The 10,717-nt window shown below is 36.7% G+C and overlaps 1 non-coding gene across 1 annotated transcript; it reads right to left on the reverse strand.

The window, feature by feature from the left end:
- Nucleotides 1-9,232: 9,232 nt before the first annotated feature.
- On the reverse strand, nt 9,233-9,339 carry LOC113851710. Its single transcript, XR_003502279.1, has one exon. It is a non-coding gene; the product is annotated as a small nucleolar RNA R71 (small nucleolar RNA).
- Nucleotides 9,340-10,717: the final 1,378 nt, after the last annotated feature.

Below are 10,717 nucleotides of genomic sequence, written 5' to 3' on the forward strand. Positions count from 1 at the left end.
AATTGTCTTGTCCTCAAGACATAGAGAAGGAAATTGGCTGCAGACTGTAATTTCATCTTCCCATGTTGCATCCTCAGTGGGCTTGCCTTTCCATTGGATCAACCATTGCTTCAGACGCTCTCCATGCTTGAGCATGTGTCTGGAAGCTAAAACTGCTTCAAGTTCTATGAATTCTCCTCTATCATCTTCCAGTCCCTTAGGTAATTCTTCCTCTCCCTCATAATTCCCCACTATCTTTTTAAGCAAGGACACATGAAATACAGGATGGATCCTTGAGGTGGGAGGAAGCTGTAGGCCACTTCTCCAATTTTTTCCAGAATTTTAAATGGCCCATAATAGCGGGCACTGAGTTTGGGACTAATGCTAGCCACCACAGAATGCTGCCTATGCTGTTTGAGTTTCAAAAACACCATGTCGCCCACTGCAAATGCTCTTTCCTTTCTGTGCTTATCAGCCTGGGTTTTCATGCGATCTTGAGCCCGTAGTAAATGTGTTTTCAATTGCCTCAGTGCTTCATCACAATCAATCAATTCTCTTTTAACTGACTCCACTCTTACCTCCCTGGGAATATATTGTATTAGTTTTGGAGGCTCACGCCCGTACAATGCCGCAAATGGAGTCGTACCTATAGACTCATGGTAAGTCGTATTGAACCAGAATTCTGCCCAGGACAACCAGTAGAACCAATTCCGAGGCTGGTCAGTAATGAAACAGCGCAAATAGATTTTGAGACACCTATTCGTAACCTTTGTTTGCCCATCTGTTTGTGGATGGTAAGTTGTGCTCATCTTGAGTTTGGTCCCTTGCAGCTTAAAAAATTCTTTCCAAAACAAACTCATGAATAAGGGGTCTCTATCACTCACAATAGATTTTGGAACCCCATGGAGCCTCACTACTTCTCTTACAAAAATCTCAGCAATTCCCTTGGCAGTATAGGGATGTTTCAATGAAATAAAATGGCTGTATGTAGTCAAATTGTCTACAACAACCAGAATAGCTTCATAGCCTTTTGAACGAGGCAGCCCTGTGAAAAAATCAGTCGATATATCCTCCCAAACCTGTCACGACACCTTCAAAGCAAAGACCACAGCAGCTAACTCAAGATCATGAATCGGGTAATTTCGCTCATGAGTTCGCAATTGGCGAGATGCATAAGCTACCACTCTCTTATCTTGCATCAACACACATCCCAATCCTTGATGGGAACATCCCAATTAAAATTAAGCATCTTAATGGGCTCCAATCTCTATCCCTAAGATTAAGCAACCTCAAGGATTAATCAAAATTAAGCAATTTTGAATTAGAATTTCGTTGGGTAATTTAGGGTTCATTAAGCAATGTTCCCTTCATGCAAATTCCATTTCATTCAAAGATTGGGGTCAATAAATTCAAGGAAAGAAAGATTTGTATTGCAATTAATCCCAAGAATTCAAGATTCATGTGCATTGACTAGGAATTACAAGGAAGTTTAGCCCTCCATGTGGATGGGCTTCACAAATAAAAGGAAGAAATGCAAGAACGTAAGTAACATTTATGTAAATTCAACCAAAATCAAAAGGGAAATTGGAAATTAAAACCTATAGAGGACCCTTGGCTGTCACCCAAGACTCCAATGTTCTGAAGAAATGTCTTAATTTGGCAAAGGAAAATTGTGTAAAGTGTAAAAAAGTCCCGTACCCTAATTCCTAAATTCTATTTATAGTGGATGACATATCACCAAAGTGTCCACTTTTGCCTTTGAAAGTGTCCACTTTGGGCCTTGAAAGTGTCCACGCGCAATTCTCGTAAAATTGTCAATTCTCGGGAGTTGCCACTATTGGTCTTGAAAGTGGGAACTTTGGATGCGCGTAGCCACTTTGAAATGCAATAGTGGCCACGCGCATCATGCTTAAAAATTGGCGTTCCTGGAGCTTCTGGAGTTGCCACTTTTGGTCTTGAAAGTGAGAACTTTGGATGCGCGTAGCCACTTTGAAAGGCAATAGTGGCCACGCGCATCATGCTTCCAATTTAGCGTCCCTGGAGCTCTCTGGAGTTGCCACTTTTGGTCTTGAAAGTGGCTACTTTGGAATCTTTAATGCCCAGACTTGCTGTAGTTGCCACTTTTGCTCCTAAAAGTGGCTACTTTGGGGGCAACTTTCATCCAAGGACCAAGATTTCTTAGAATTAACTTGGGGATTCTGCAAAATTATCAAGATAATTAAAATTGCAATCTATATTTATGTAATTAAATGCAAATTAACTAAAAATTAATAAACCTATGATTTTTACTCAAAATGTAATTTCTATATTATTTTCACTATCTAAGTCCATTTTTTCTATCAAAGAGCACCAAAAAGGCAAGTAAAAATATAATAAAAAGTGGATTCATCAGTGAGCAAGAAAAATGAGTCCATCAATCAAAGTATGAAAGAATAAAAAAAACAATCAAGAATGTGCTCCAAACATTAAAAGTAAAGAAGAGTTTCAATCTAATTAAGTTATGGATCACAATCGGTAAAATTCTGACAAGGATGTGTATCACTCGTTCTCTCGAGTGTTTTGGCAAGTAATTTCAGTCAAACCACATCATGAAAGTAAGCATTACCATAGGCTTGAAGAGCCTCTAATTTTTACCATTTAAAACACATGCACCAAAGATCAACATGACTTTTATTAAACTTGTAATGTGGCCAAAGAGAGAAGAAGAGCAATGGGGAATGAGTTAAAAAAAATAAAAATACCTAAAAACTAGCAACACACATTTATTTAAACATTATATATTTTTTTTCATTTTTTTATTTTTTTAAAAAATTTATATTTTGCAATTACTTTACTATTTCTATACAATCCAGTTTTCCAATCAACTTACAAAACATCAAAATTCTCTCAAAATTTTATGAATAAAGCATAAGGTACGTAACACCCCCACAATTACTTTTAACCAACTCCTAAAACAATTCCAAAACTCATCTATTCCCAAAGGTTGGGTGCATCATGATTTTTCAAGTTACATGGCTCGAAATGAGCTGCAAAATCATCAAGAAAGAGGTTAATAAGGCTCAAAGGGGTAAACAAATGGAATAAATGTAAGGTAAGTCAATTTGGCCAAGTAGCTAAAATCAAAAGAAGGCCTAAATCATATCAAAAGTGCATGTGAACAAATAACATCAAAAAGAGTCAAGTCAAGTTCTAGAATACTTACAAACATGAGTGAATCACACAAGAAAAAAGATAAGCTTAAATCTCACTAAGGCATACATTCTACCAATCATTGATCCAAAACCTAATTATCATGAAAAACCAGTTAAACTCAAAATGCAAGAAACACATATATCAAGTTATGAAACTTTCAACTAAGAATGACAAATGAAAAGTTGTTCACATGAATGAAATCTAAAAGCAAGGGAATCCAATGAAAAAATATGCTAAGGAATACTCCCTCCCCCCACACTTAAATCAAACATTGTCCGCAATGTGGGAAAAAATAGAAAATGCAAAACATATACAAGTAGTCCAAGAATAAAGTGCAAATATATACATGAAAAAGTAAAGGAATGTATAATGAAAAGAAACAAAGTCAAAGAAAACAATGCTCTAAGTTCCTATGTAGACACATCCTTCATCAAAGTAGGCTTCATCAAGGATAAATCAACTATGTTCTGAGCCAGTTCCATTGGTTTGCTCTCCTGGAATAGTTTCAGTTGATGACCATTGACTTTAGAAGTCCTGCCGGTAGCTTCATCCTAAATTTTAACTACACTATGGGAAAAAACATGAGTAATCACAAAAGGTCCATCCCATCTAGATCGAAGCTTACCTGCAATCAATTTCAACCGAGAGTTGAACAATAACACTTTCTGGCCTACAAAGAACTCTTTCCTCAGAATATGTGTCATGAAATCTCCTAACTTTCTCTTTATACAATCTAGAATTCTCATAGGCTTGCAAGCGTATCTCATCAAGCTCTTGAAGTTGGAGCTTCTTTTCAATTCCAGCCCGCTCAAGTGTCAAGTTACAACTCTTTATAGCCCAATATGATCTATCTCAATTTCTACCGGAAGGTGGCATGCTTTACCAAACACCATTTGAAATGGAGACATGCCTAATGGTGTCCGGTAAGCTATCCTCTGAGCCCAAAGAGCATCATCCATAATCTTACTCCAGTCCTTCCTGTTAAGGTGAGCCAACTCTATTGAATACCTTAGCTTGCCCATTAGTTTGGGGATGATATGGTGTAGCAACTCTGTGTGTAACCCAATACTTTTGGAACAATGCTGCTATAGTCCTATTACAGAAGTGACTTCCTTGATCACTGATGATAGCCTTAGGCACACTGAACCTGCAAAATATGTGAGTACGGAAAAAATCTGAAACAACTTTAGAATCATTAGTTCTAGTGGCCTTTGCTTCCACCCATATGGACATATAATCAACAGCAAGTAAGATGTAAGAATATCCAGCAGAAACAGGAAAATGACCCATAAAATCAATGCCCCAAACATCAAAAACCTTACAACAAATAATGGGCTGCTGAGGCATCTCATGCCTCCTAGTGATAGTCCCTCCTGCCTTCTGACATATCTCACAGCTCTCAGAAAACCTAGCTGTGTCCCTGAATATGGTGGGCCAATAAAATTCGCTATCCAATGTAGAATATCTTGAAACTCATGGTTAGGAACACACTGATGGATAACCTGGTCATTACAAAATTTCCACAGATATGGATCATCCCAGACATAATATTTAGCATCACTTTTAAGCTTATCAACCTGGGATCTAGATGCATCAGGAGGTACAACAAAAGTAAGCAAATAATTTACAATATCAGCAACCAGAGTACAGAGTTTATAGAATACAGAGCAAATAAATAATCATCAGGAAAACTGTTACAAATAGGTAAAGGGTCAATGGTCCTTCAATATGACTCAGATGATCAACAACCTAATTCAACACACCACTCCTATCTTTTATATCAATATCAAACTCCTGCAAAAAAAGCATCCATCTGATCAATCTGGGTTTAGCATTCGAGTTCTTCAATAGGAATTTCAGTGCAGCATGATCTGTAAAGACAGTTATTTTGGAGCTAAGCAGATAAGAACAAAATTTATCTAATGCAAACACAATAGCCAACAACTCCTTCTTAGTGGTGGTATAATTTATTTGAGTTGCATTAAGAGTTCTAGAGCCGTAAGCAATACCATGTGGAAATCTACCAACTCTTTGAGATAATACAGCTCCAAGTGCATAGTTAGAGGCGTCACACATCAACTCAAAGGGGAGCTCCCAATCTGGTGGCTGCATGATAGGTGCTGTGGTGAGTCTTCTCCTCAACTCCTCAAACGCCTCCTTACATGAATCAGTGAATAAAAATGGTATGTCCTTTTGCAAAAGACTGAACAGTGGTAGAGCAATCATGTTGAAATCTCTGATAAATCTCTTGTAAAAACCTGCATGCTCAAGGAAAGAACGCACCTCTTGCACAGACTCGGGGTAAGACAGAGAGGAAATAATATCAATTTTTGCTTTATCAACTTGAATTCCCCTCTCAAAAACAAGATGCCCTAAGACTACACCTTCTCTTACCATAAAATGGCATTTCTCATAATTAAGCACAAGGTTAGTCTCAACACATTTTTCGAAACTCTGGTCAAGCTATGCAAACATGAATCAAATGAGGAACCGTAAAAAGTAAAATCATCCATAAACACCTCCATGCAATTCTCAATTAAATCAGAAAATACACTCAATATACACCTCTGAAAAATAGCAGGTGCATTGCAAAGGCCGAATGACATCCTTTTATAAGCAAAAGTGCCAAAAGGATAGGTGAAAGTGATCTTGTGCTGGTCCTCAGGAGCAATATGAATCTGCATGTTACCAGAGAAATCATCCAGAAAGGAATAATAGGATTTACCTGTTAACCTATCTATGACCTGATCAATGAATGGGAGAGGAAAATGGTCCTTTCTAGTAGCCTGGTTGATTCGCCTATAATCAATACACACTCTCCATTTGTTGGCAACTTTGTTGGGAACCATCTCATTCTCCAGGTTCTGCACAACAGTAATCCCAGACTTCTTAGGCACCACTTGTACAGGTGAAACCTATGTACTATCAGAAATAGGGTAGATGATGCCAGCAATGAGTAGCTTGGTCACCTCCTTCTTTACTACATCAAGAATGGTAGGATTTAGTCTTCTTTGGGCTGTCTCACTGGTCTAGACTCATCCTCCAAGTGAATCCTGTGCATACATATAGCTAGACAGATTCCAGGAATGTCAGTCAAGGTCCAACCAATGGCTTTCCTGTGCACCTTTAGGACATGCAACAGCTTCTCCTCCTGGTCCTCCAGAAGGCTGCTGGAAATAATCACTGAGAACCTCTACTTTGCATCCAGAAAGGAATATTTAAGGTGGTCTGGTAGAGGACTCAACTCTAATGAAAACAGCTACTGAACAAATGATAATGGAGGCTGTGAAGCTGCAACAGCCATGGATATAACAGAATCTGGACTTGCACTTGCAATGGAAGGTAAAACAATAGAAGATATGGCAGTATCAATCTCAACACAAATAGAACATATGCCACTATCACAGGTGTAGCCTGGTAAAACATCAAAGTCTAAATCTGAAAACTGAGAAAAATCAAAGTCTGAATCTAAATCTACATCAACATCTACAGAAACATCAGAACCTATAACATCAATATCAACATCTCTATCTACTACAACATCAACATCAACTACATCTATATCTAAATCTACATCAGCACATACAACATCAAAATCTCTATCTACTCTTACAACATCAACTAGAAAAATAAAATGATAAGAAAACATAGAATGGCTCTCAGCTGGATGTCTCATGGCATAAAAAATATTGAAGTGAACTGTGTCATCTCCAAACTCCATGGACAATGTGCCTATATGAACATTAATCTTGGTTTTACAGTCATAAAAAAATGATCTACCCAAAATCAAAGTTGAGTTCTGATGAATCCATATTTTACTAGTATTTTACAATAGTTTTTAGTGCAATTAATAAAGAAAACATGCTAGAAATAGTAGAAAACTCTTAAAAAAATAATAAAATGTTGCATGTCACTTTTAAACATAGTTATTTTAAAATTCATTGATTTTCTATGTAAAAAGTGACAATTCAAGTATGCTTTTGTAGGAAATTCTGAGCTAAGTTCATGAGGATTGGATGATCAAAGGAAAAATAGAAGAAAAGTAGCAAAAATTGGAGGAAAGAAGTTGATAATTGAAGAACAGCCTCTGAGTGATCACTTTCAGCGAAAGTGATCACTCCAGAACCATAAAATGAAGAAGAGTTTCTGCGTAATCACTTTTGCTGGCAAAAGTGATCGTTCCAGAGAGGTTGCATTGAGAAGAGCTTCTGCATAATCACTTTTTCTAGAAAAAGTGAGCGTTCCAGAGAGTCCTCCAAGAAGAGTTGATGCGCGTGTTCACTATTATCCACAAAAGTGAACATGCGTAAGAAGGTAGTCTTTGCGTGTTCATTATTTCTAGCAGAAGTGAACACGCGCATGACATTAGTAAGGGAAGTTTCTGCGTGGCTACTATTTTCAACGTTTAAGGGAGAAGAAATTTTTGGTTCGTTTTTCATTCTCCGTTTTGTTTTTGTTATGGAGAGAGTCAGAGAGGGAGATTGAGGACGAACACCAAGCTTCATTTCTTGAGGGATCAGATTGGAGATTGGCTTGAAGATGTTTCTTCTTTGTTCATTCTCTTCTTCTCTTCTCTTTTTGTAATGTTTGCTTAAACTCTTTGTGGTTAGGAATTGTGAATCTGAAATAGAAATGTTGAATTGATTTTGGATCTGAACTTTGAGTTTTGGATTGGATTGAGTGATTGATTCTACTGTTAAAGTAGTGATTGAATGGAAATTTGATCAACTAATCATAGAGGAACTCTTATAAATGGGAATTGAATTTGTTTCTCAGATCTTAATTAATTGCCAAGGTTATTGGTTTCTTAGGGATAAGATATCTTAATCTTGCAATCTTTTGGTTTCTCAAACTTAATGCAACATTTGATTGGATTAGATCTAAGGGATTAGAGTGATTTGATTAGATGCTAGATTCATTGAGGTAAGGGATTGTCCTTTGATTAATATAACGTGAAATTGATTGTCATTCCATCTAAATGCTTGAAAGTTTAGAACTTTATTGATTCAATGTTGAAGTTTTGGTGAAACAATTTCATAGCTACTCTTTCTACATCTGTTTACTATATACTTTTATTCTAACTGTTATGTTTTACTTTCTAATTTTATTTTTGATACATTCATACCAAATCCATCTGAAATTTGTAAAGCTCAACTAATTGTGATCTTGTGAAGTGGTAATTGAGAACTTTATTCCCTGAGGATGATACTTGGAACTCAATTTGATTCTAAGATTTTTTATAACTTGCTACAACAACACTAGTACACTTGCTAGTCAGTTTACTTACAGTGTAACAACAGTTGTAAAAGTAATAAGTTTTTGGCGCTGTTGCCGGGGAATACTCTGTTTCAATATCATTAGTAATAGGAAAATAACTATATTGAGCATTTGTTTCTTTAAATTTTCTGCAAATATTACATTACATGTGCAGTTTCTTTTTTCATTATACTATATTTGTGTTTAGTTATATATGCGTGGCAAAAACAAAAATAAATCTACTCTTGTCTTTGATCCTGACATTGATAGAACTCTTAGGAGATTAAGAAAAGAGACTAGAGCAGAGAGATCTTTAGGAAGTGACAGTGATCTAGAGGTTATACATTCTCTAGAATTTCAAGTCACTCCTTTTGCAAATAGGAAACATTCACCTTTTAGACAACCAACTCCAAAAGTTGAAATGGCAGAACAACATAGAATGAGAACACTAGGAGATTATGCAATTCCAAATATGCAAGGCTATAATTCTTCAATTGTTAGACCAACCATTCAAGCCAATCATTTTGAGATAAAACCAGCCTTACTTCACCTAGTGCAGCAGGACCAATTTTCTGGTGGAATTTCTGATGATCCTAATCTGCATATTTCTAATTTTCTGCAGTTGTGTGATACTATAAGGATGAATGGAGTAAGTGAAGATGCTATAAGACTAAGGCTATTTCCATTTTCTTTAAGAGACAAAGCCAAATGTTGGTTACAAGCACAGCCTCAGGGAAGTATCACCACATGGACTGAACTTGTGAATAAATTTCTAACAAAATATTTTCCTCCCTCAAAAGCTGCTAAGCTGAGAGGAGAAATAACATCTTTTGTGTAGCAGGAAGGAGAATCACTTTAAGAAGCATGGGAAAGATATAAAGAGTTGTTGAGAAGATGTCCACATCATTCTATTCCAGAATGGATGTAGCTGGAAACTTTTTATAATGGAATGGATGTAGTAACTAGAACTATGATTGATGCAGCTGCAGGAGGATCTTTGAGCATGAAATCCTTGGAAGAAGCCCAAAGAATCATTGAGATGATGGCTTCATCCATGTATTAGAATTCCAACTTGAGGAATACAAGAAGAGACAATGAATATGAAGCAAAGATGATGGAAACTTTTCTTGCACAGAATCAGCTGCAGAACCAATTATTTTTTGATCAAATAGCAGCTTTGACTCAGCAGATTAATAATTTGCAGACTGGAAATGTGCTAACAAGTCAGTTGACATGCAATTTTTGTGGAGGGAATCATGCTAATGGTGCATGTGATGTACCTACACCTGAACCACAAGAGCAAGTCAATTATATGGGGAATTATCAAAGACAGCAACAATCTTGTCCTCAACAATCATTTCCTCCTGGATTTCAGTATTCTAATAATAGGAATCAACAATTTTATAAATGGAATCCTCAGAATTCTGCAATGAAAAGCACTAATACATCTCTTCCATTTTCAAATGCAGGAAATCACCAACAACAGCAGTACTTTCAAGGAAGTTCTTCTACTCAACCTCAAAGGAGTCAACATTCAGCTAGACCAATGAGTGAAAGAATGAACGAGATTAAGGAAACAATGTTACAATTCATGAAAGTCACTCAATCCAGCATCAAGAATCAAGAAACTTCTATGAAGAAGTTAGAAACTCAAATTGGACAGCTAGCTGAACAATTAACAAGCAGAGATGAAGGAAGATTTCCAAGCAACACAGTGGTGAATCCAAAGGAACAATGTCAAGCTATAGTTACAAGAAGTGGACCTGTTGTAGCCAGTCCAAAACCAGCTGAAAAGAAACAAAATAATGTTGCAGCAGAAAAGCAAGTAGAAAATGCAGCAGAGGAAAGAGATTTAAAAGAAGAATTGCAGCAAGGGAACTTCAAGCTACTAAAGAGAGAACATTCAGAAAAGAATGAAGAAGTTCATAAAAGTCCTGAAAGAAAGACAAAGAAGCAATTATTTGAGGACACTTACAAGCCAATTGATCCAGAAAAATATAAGAGACTGCCTTATCCTCAAAGAGTACAAAATCCTAAGCAAGAGGAGTAGTTTGAGAGGTTTCTAAACGTGTTCAAAAAGCTGCAAATTAACATCCCATTTGCTGAAGCTTTGGAGCAAATGCCATCTTATGCCAAATTCATAAAGGAACTACTCTCCAAGAAAAGGAAGTTAGAACATGATAAGACTGTACCCTTGACAGAGGAGTGCAGTGCTATTCTTAGAAGAAAACTTCCTCAAAAATTAAAAGACCCAGGATCCTTTAGCATACCTTGTGAAATAGGAAATTGT

Source organism: Abrus precatorius, unplaced genomic scaffold (assembly GCF_003935025.1).
Source record: "Abrus precatorius isolate BTA unplaced genomic scaffold, Abrus_2018 Scaffold9, whole genome shotgun sequence".
Classification (NCBI taxonomy): Eukaryota; Viridiplantae; Streptophyta; class Magnoliopsida; order Fabales; family Fabaceae; genus Abrus; species Abrus precatorius.